General features: G+C 34.4%; 1 long non-coding RNA gene across 1 annotated transcript; it reads left to right on the forward strand.

Annotated features, from left to right (window-relative positions):
• Positions 1-204: 204 nt before the first annotated feature.
• LOC128287517 (uncharacterized) lies at positions 205-1,321 on the forward strand. The gene is made up of 2 exons (XR_008278222.1): positions 205-287; positions 1,100-1,321. It is a non-coding gene; the product is annotated as an uncharacterized LOC128287517 (long non-coding RNA).
• The last annotated feature ends 5,983 nt before the right edge of the window (positions 1,322-7,304 follow it).

The following is a 7,304-nucleotide window of genomic DNA, read 5'->3' on the forward strand; positions in this document are numbered from 1 at the left end:
GTATGAGCTCATTAAGGGTGCTATCTTATAAGTGAATGTAGCTTTAGTTAACCTTATGTGCCATGCGTGTGCTAAAATAATTAATGAATTGGATGTTATTATAGGTGTATGGTTGGTCTTATTATTAAAAATAAGGGTTGAGTACCTTGAATTTCTCTTTGATATTCAAAATGATTAAATCAATTAAATTGTTAAATTAAGCTCAAGAGCAAAGGGGAACTAAATCGGATAAAGGAAAGGAGAAAGCAATCGAATAGCCGAGTTGGAACCGTTCTACCCAACACAAAGTAAGTCATTAAGCATATATTTGGTATTGATTTAAACGATCGTAATACCTATGCAATTGTGTTTAATGAGGTGAAATGTATACAAATGCATATGTATGTAGAGATGAAATTGTCGAATGTAAAAAAAAAAAGAAGTGAAGCGTATAGAGTGGCTGGTTTTCGGCACTAAGTGTGCGGGCAATAAATGTTCACGGTTGAGAGATTGGCACTGAGTGTGCGAGCTTGAAATGCATGGCACTAAGTGTGCGAGCTTGAAATGCATGGCACTAAGTGTGCGAGTTTAAAGTATATGGCACTAAGTGTGCGCGGCTGATTATTAAGCACTATGTGTGCGAACTCACTATGTATTTTCTATAGATTATTTACATTAAGGGTGCGACCTTACCGAGTCAATTTTGGACAGCGGAAAGGGTAAGTACCTTGAGTTCATGGCTAATAGGTGCTATGTTTATAATTGGAGTTGCGCGTGGTAAGTTTTGAACCTATGTGATGATTATAATTGAAGTCACGTACATAAGGTTCATCGTGGAATAGGTGAAAGTTCGTTTAGTTGTATGATTGTAACGAAAACAAAATGATGTATGGAAATGCCTCAATTACTCTATTGAATAGCGTATGAAATGTCAATGTAGGACTTGGAATGAGATTGAATCGTAAGGTCTAAGAAATTATGGCATAGTTCGGTATGGATGGAGTACTTAGCCTCATTTCGTTGTTTCCTCTTGTGAAAATTTTATTAATGGATGGTAGTGTAATGCTTATGACTTACTGAGTTATATACTCATTCGGTGTTTGCTTGTCACCTATTTTAGGTTTCCTGGACTCGACTTTTTGCGTACTCGGGACCGTCATCAAAGTCATCACACCGGCTAGCAACTTTTGGTATCTTCTTTTTAGTTGGTCTAGGAGAACATTTCGGCATGTATAGGCTATTATGTTTTGTTGAAATTTGGTATGTAAACTTTAGCCATGCGAAAATGGCATAATGTTCGGTTGGATTTGGTTCTATGATGTTTGGACACAAGTCTTGGTAATTCGGTTTTGGTTGAGTATTGGTTGAGGCCTACTCGATTATTATGCCATATGTCATGGCTGATTATTTTCGTGTTAAATTCATGATTTGGTAATAGTGTAGTAGGGAGATGCTCGGTGATGATTAACCTTTGGCATGGCTAGTCATGGTCATAATTTGTAATATGTATGATGAATTATTAGTTAGATCAAGGAAAAATCATGAAATAGGCATAGTTTGTTTTAGTAACAGATGCTGACAGCAGCAGTGATGTGAGATGGAAAAATCACTAAAAATAGTAGAAATGGAATTAAATAATGAATAAATTATGAAATCGAAGCTTGATGAGTCTATTTTCATATGGAAGAAACGAAATGACCATATGAGCTGTATGTTAGGAGTTAATTAAATTCTTGTGAAACAGGGCCAGAGCGATTTCTGGATCCCCTGTTTTGATTTAGAAAATTCACCGTAAATTTTATCGAGATAATTAGAGGTCGTGCCTTATATGTAAAGATTCGTTATCGAGTCTAGTTTCATTAGAGATGAACAGAATAGGTATTGAAGCCCTTTACAGGGAGATATTTAAATCGTAAGGTAGAGAGGTCAGTGTAGTCAAACCTTGAAACAGGGGAGAATTTAATGAATAAACTGTACTAATTGGCCCAACCAAAAAATTATACAAAAATTCCCCCATATAGATATATGAGTCTAGTTTAGGGGAAAATTTACGGAATTGGATTTCGAGTTCCAGAACTCAAGATATGATTTTTAATGCGACTACGATACAGTTAGCCAGCTTGCCTGGAACAAAAAAAAAATAAATAAATAAATAGGGGGAAATAAATGAAGTAAGCTCGGTAACACCTCGTATTCGATTTTCGATAACGGTCACGGGATTGGGGTGTTACACTACCCGTATTCGTCACTAGAATATGGTACGAGGCATCACTGAAGTTCACTGAATTAATATTTCCGTTATTACCAGTTAAATACTATTCATTTACTGAAACATGTTATGACGTCCCTTAGATGAGCCTCCGAAACCTAAAACATACATCAGGACCAAACCGAGATTAAATCGAAACCATAGGAAATTTTTTCGCAAAACCCCAAATTTTTTTTTATTAACTCAATATAACCTCTTTATAGATATCTAACATTCCTTGCAATTTTAAACCTAGACCAATCCAAATCAACCAATCCAATTCAACATATTTCCAAGATAAATTCATGCATATCCGTAAGATAACCTCATCACATACCAAAACCAATATTTGTTAGCCATACCAATGGCTAATTTTACATTCATTTTACATTAACATTTACTTTATTAACTTATACATGCCATTGATTTCCAAAATAAAGTTTCTTGATATACCAAAATGTTGAGGTTGATAGTGTGATGTGTCTCCGACCAAATTCGACCTCTGAGCTCTTAATACTACAAAACATGGAAAAAGGAAACAGGTTAAGCACGTTGTGCTTAGTAAGTCCATGTAACAAGAATTATACTTACCTAATATTGTGACAGCCTTATTTTGACCCTAGTCGGGAAGTGGTTTCGGGACCGCTAAACCGAGTCACCGAAATATTTGAATATAATATTTATTGTCTAAAATATGTGTTTATGCATGTATGAATTTTTAAATGTTTTAATTGTTGCAAATTGATATGAAATTAATTGAAATGGACTTGTGAGAAAATTTTAAGAATGTGTTAGGTAAATTTTGAAATGGCTTTGTATTATGTGACTCTAAAACATAAGGACTTGCATGTCAAATTGACATTTTTATTATGTAGTGGCCGGCCATGTGGAATGATCATTGAAGTGTATGTAATTTATACATATATTTGTATTATAATATATGTTGTTGGTGTTATAATAAAAATAAATAAATAAAAGAGTGAAAGGTGAAAAGATCAAGGTTTAGCTCATCTTTTGTTCTTCATTGCCGAAAATAAGGGGGAAAGCTAGGCTTTCGGTCACACTTGATTTTTGCTTGATTAAGGTAAAATGTCATGTTATTTTCTTTAATTTTTTTTTAGTGTGGTTGATTGCTAATTATATGACTTAGCCCATTTTGAAATTTTGAATTCTATGGTGATTTTGGGGTATTCGGCCATGATATGGATGGTAAGAAATGGTGGTTGTTTTATGCTTTCATGAGTAAAGGTGGATAAGTGAGGTTTTAACTTGATAGATATGCATAGTAGTGGTTTAGGTGCTTTGGGAAATTTTTGGTTAATATGTTGGTGCTTGCCGAAATTGAGGTTGAGATTTTGAGCATAATTTGTGTAACTTGTGAATGAAATACTTGAAATTATGAATTAAGAGCATGAATTTATTTGGATACTCAAGACAAATTGTCAAATAATGCTCAAACTTAGTGTTATTTACTTAATTGGTAAATTGAGTTTAGAATAGGTGAATTCATAGGTATGGGGCAAAGAATTTATATTCGGTCATTAGATAGATTTTGTTAAGATTTGGATAATTGAGAATTTAGTCTATGTGCTTAAAAAGAAGTTTTCATGGTTGTCGATTTATAGAGTGAGAGGTTGCTAAGTAAAATTTTTGTTAAAATCAATGAAATTGATTTGGTGATATACATGTTTAAATAATATGTATACAAAGAATGTGTGAAAGAGTGAATTTGGAAAATCACTATAAATTGTGGGAGTTGAGTTAGAAGCTGAATAAATTATGTAATTAAATCTTGATGAGTCTAGTTTCTTATAAAAGAAACTATAAAAGCAAAAGAATTGCCGATAATGAGATAATTGAAGTAATGTGGGACAGAGTCAAAATGAATTCTAGATCCCCTATTCTGTTTTTATAAAATCACTATAAAACGTATAAAAATAGTCAAATGATGAAATTTATATGCTTAGACTCCTTAATGAGTTTAGTTTCAAATGAAATAAACAAGGACATGTTTTGAATTCTGTACAATGAGAAATTTATTTTGTAGGTGAAGAGTGGTTAGAGGAGTCAAACAGTGAAACAAGGGAAACTTTAGGAAAAATCTGGTATTGATTGGCTAAACTAAAAATTATGAAAATTTTATGGACAAAAGATAAATGAGTCTATTTTCAAGGAAAATTTACGGTAATTGATTTGTAGTTTCTTAGCTCTAGTTATAAATAATTTAGTGACTGTTGCTCAGGAAGTCAGCTTATAGTGAAATTGTGATTATATTGTAAACATTGATAAAAATTTGCTAATGAATTGCTTATTGATTTCTTATAAGCTTACAATAATCTGTATGTGTTAAAGTCGAGTATATATGTATTATATTCTGAAAATAATATTTGAATAGTCGATTAATGATTAGTTTAAAATTTGTTGAATTAAAGTCAAGAGCATAAGGGGCAATTTGAATAAGGAAAAGAGAAAGTAACCGAGTAGCCATTTCGCAATCGTTCAAATATATCCGAGGTAAGTTTTAAGTAGTTTCCTTTAGTATATAATTGACGATGCCACTATAATAGTATGGTAGGTAAATTGTGATCTTTGGCTTGCACTTGAATTAAGATGTATAATAGATAATGCATGTATATGACTTATAGTTTGATGGCCACTTTGAATTTAAGATTAAATGATGAATAGAATGAGTGATATGAGATATAACCATTGAGCTGAAATGTGAATGATAATGTGCGTATCGAGTTTATATTCGAATGTAATATACGACATTAAGCGATAAGGTGTCTGACATGTGTTATGATCAAATGTGTATGAGATTGAAAATATCCGGACATGAGGTCCGCAGGCTATATGCTGGAAAAATATCCGGACATGAGGTCCACAGGCTATATGCTGGGAAAATATCCGGACATGAGGTTCGCAGGCTATATGCTAGAAATATATCCGGACTTGAGGTCCGCAGGCTACGTGCTGGAAAAATATCCGGGTTAAAGACCCGCAGGCTTACACTAGTGATGTATTCCGAGCTCTAAGATTTGACAGAACCTATACCAGTAAGTTAAATAAGATTTCAACTTCGAATATCTGTGGTAAACATCGTTGCGTATGTATATATGTTTTACATGTTAAGGTTCGTGTTATGTGCTTATATTTGAATTGATTTTTTTTAAGTGATTTAATAGCATCAAGGCACGAAATATATATATGTGAATGAATTCGGTATCTGAGGAGAAGATATTAATATAATTGGTTAATGTAAGTCACCATATGAAAGAATGTGATTAAAGGTATTAGTATAATCTATGTAAATAGTGAAATATGTGCAAGAAGTCTTGTGTATACATACATACATATTCGACCAAGGGGTTTTGTAACTAATGTACTGGTGTATATTTGGTCAAGTGAATTACAATTAGAATATAAGTTTTGTGATACTCAATGTTCAATTTTAATGATAAGCCTTAATAGTATGAATTGCTTAAAACTTACTAAGCCTCGAAAGCTTACTCTGTTTCTTATTTCTTTGTTGTATAGATTGTTGATTTTGGCTATCGACTCGGGGATCGTCAGCAGTTCTTCATACTATCGATCTTTTTGGTACAGTTATATTTTGGACTCGATATGGCATGTATAGGTTGGACTGTTGATAAAAAAATATGTTTTGAAATTGTAAATATCTTGGCCGTATGAAAATGGCACTTATGACTTATAAATCTGTATGTATTCAGTTTGATTTATACTTGTGTGGGTAGATTATGTGATTGAAATTAAATGTTTAGCTTGGTAATACCTCATAGCCTACACCAGCAATCGGACACGGGCTAGGTGTGTTGCATTTCATTGGTATCAGAGCTACGGTTTAATCGGTTCTAGGACTAACGTAGAGTGTTTGAGTCTAGCTATACATGCCATATAGTATTAATACGGTAGTATGATGAATTCTGACAGTTAAAAATGTGTTTTCGTATAGTAATGGATCCCGATCCCAATCGAGCGGTAGCCGATGATGTTGAGAGTGTAGCGCCTGCTTCCGCGCATGGGACAGCGCCGATGGACTCTCAACCTATTGCAAGCAATCAGAACGACGAGGCTAGACAGGATTTTTATAGTGTGATGAATGATTGGTTCAACCAATACATTCGAACTAATACGACTGTCCCACAACCCCTACTCCCGAATAATACGCCCCCTGCACCTACAATACCTCCGGTAATTGATCAAACAAGGTTAAATAAGCCCCCGGTTGACAGAATCAGAAAGCACGGGGCTACTGAATTTAAAGCTACAGATAGTGATGATGTCGAGCAAGCTGAATTTTGGTTAGACAACACTATTCGAGTACTTGATGAACTATCTTGCACACCCGATGAATGCCTGAAATGTGCTATATCCTTGCTACGTGATTCTGCTTACTATTAGTGGAACACATTGGTTTCTGTTGTACCTAGAGAACGGGTGATGTGGGAGTTCTTCCAAACTGAATTCCGAAAAAAATATATTAGTCAGAGGTTCAATGATCAAAAACGAAAAGAATTTCTTGAGCTTAAACAGGGTTCCATGTCAGTTACTGATTATGAACGGAAGTTTGTCAGACTCAGTAGATATGCTCGGGAATGTGTATCGTCTGAAGCTATTATGTGTAAATGTTTTGAAGATGGGCTGAATGAAGATATAAAGATGTTTGTTGGCATTCTTGAAATACGAGAGTTCGTACTACTTGTCGAACGAGCTTGCAAAGCCGAAAACTTAGTAAAGAAAAAAGGAAAGCTGATGTCGAAGCTGGAGAATTTCGTAAAAGATCTTCAGGAAAGTCTTTTCAGCAATCATCGAAGAAATTTCGAGATGATTTAGGCCAATCAAAGAATACTTCGGGTTTTTCCAAACGAGACCACGATCGACCCCCTGTGAGTACACGAGCCATTTCAATTGCCATTGTTGGAAATGATCGTCGGGACAGGACAGAGTGCAAGTATTGTGGTAAATGGCATTCGGGGAGTTGTAGATTTCATGACCGCTCCTGTTATAAATGCGGGTTAGCCGACCATTTTATTAAAGACTGCCCGAGATTATCCGA

Source organism: Gossypium arboreum, chromosome 2, assembly GCF_025698485.1.
Source record: "Gossypium arboreum isolate Shixiya-1 chromosome 2, ASM2569848v2, whole genome shotgun sequence".
Classification (NCBI taxonomy): Eukaryota; Viridiplantae; Streptophyta; class Magnoliopsida; order Malvales; family Malvaceae; genus Gossypium; species Gossypium arboreum.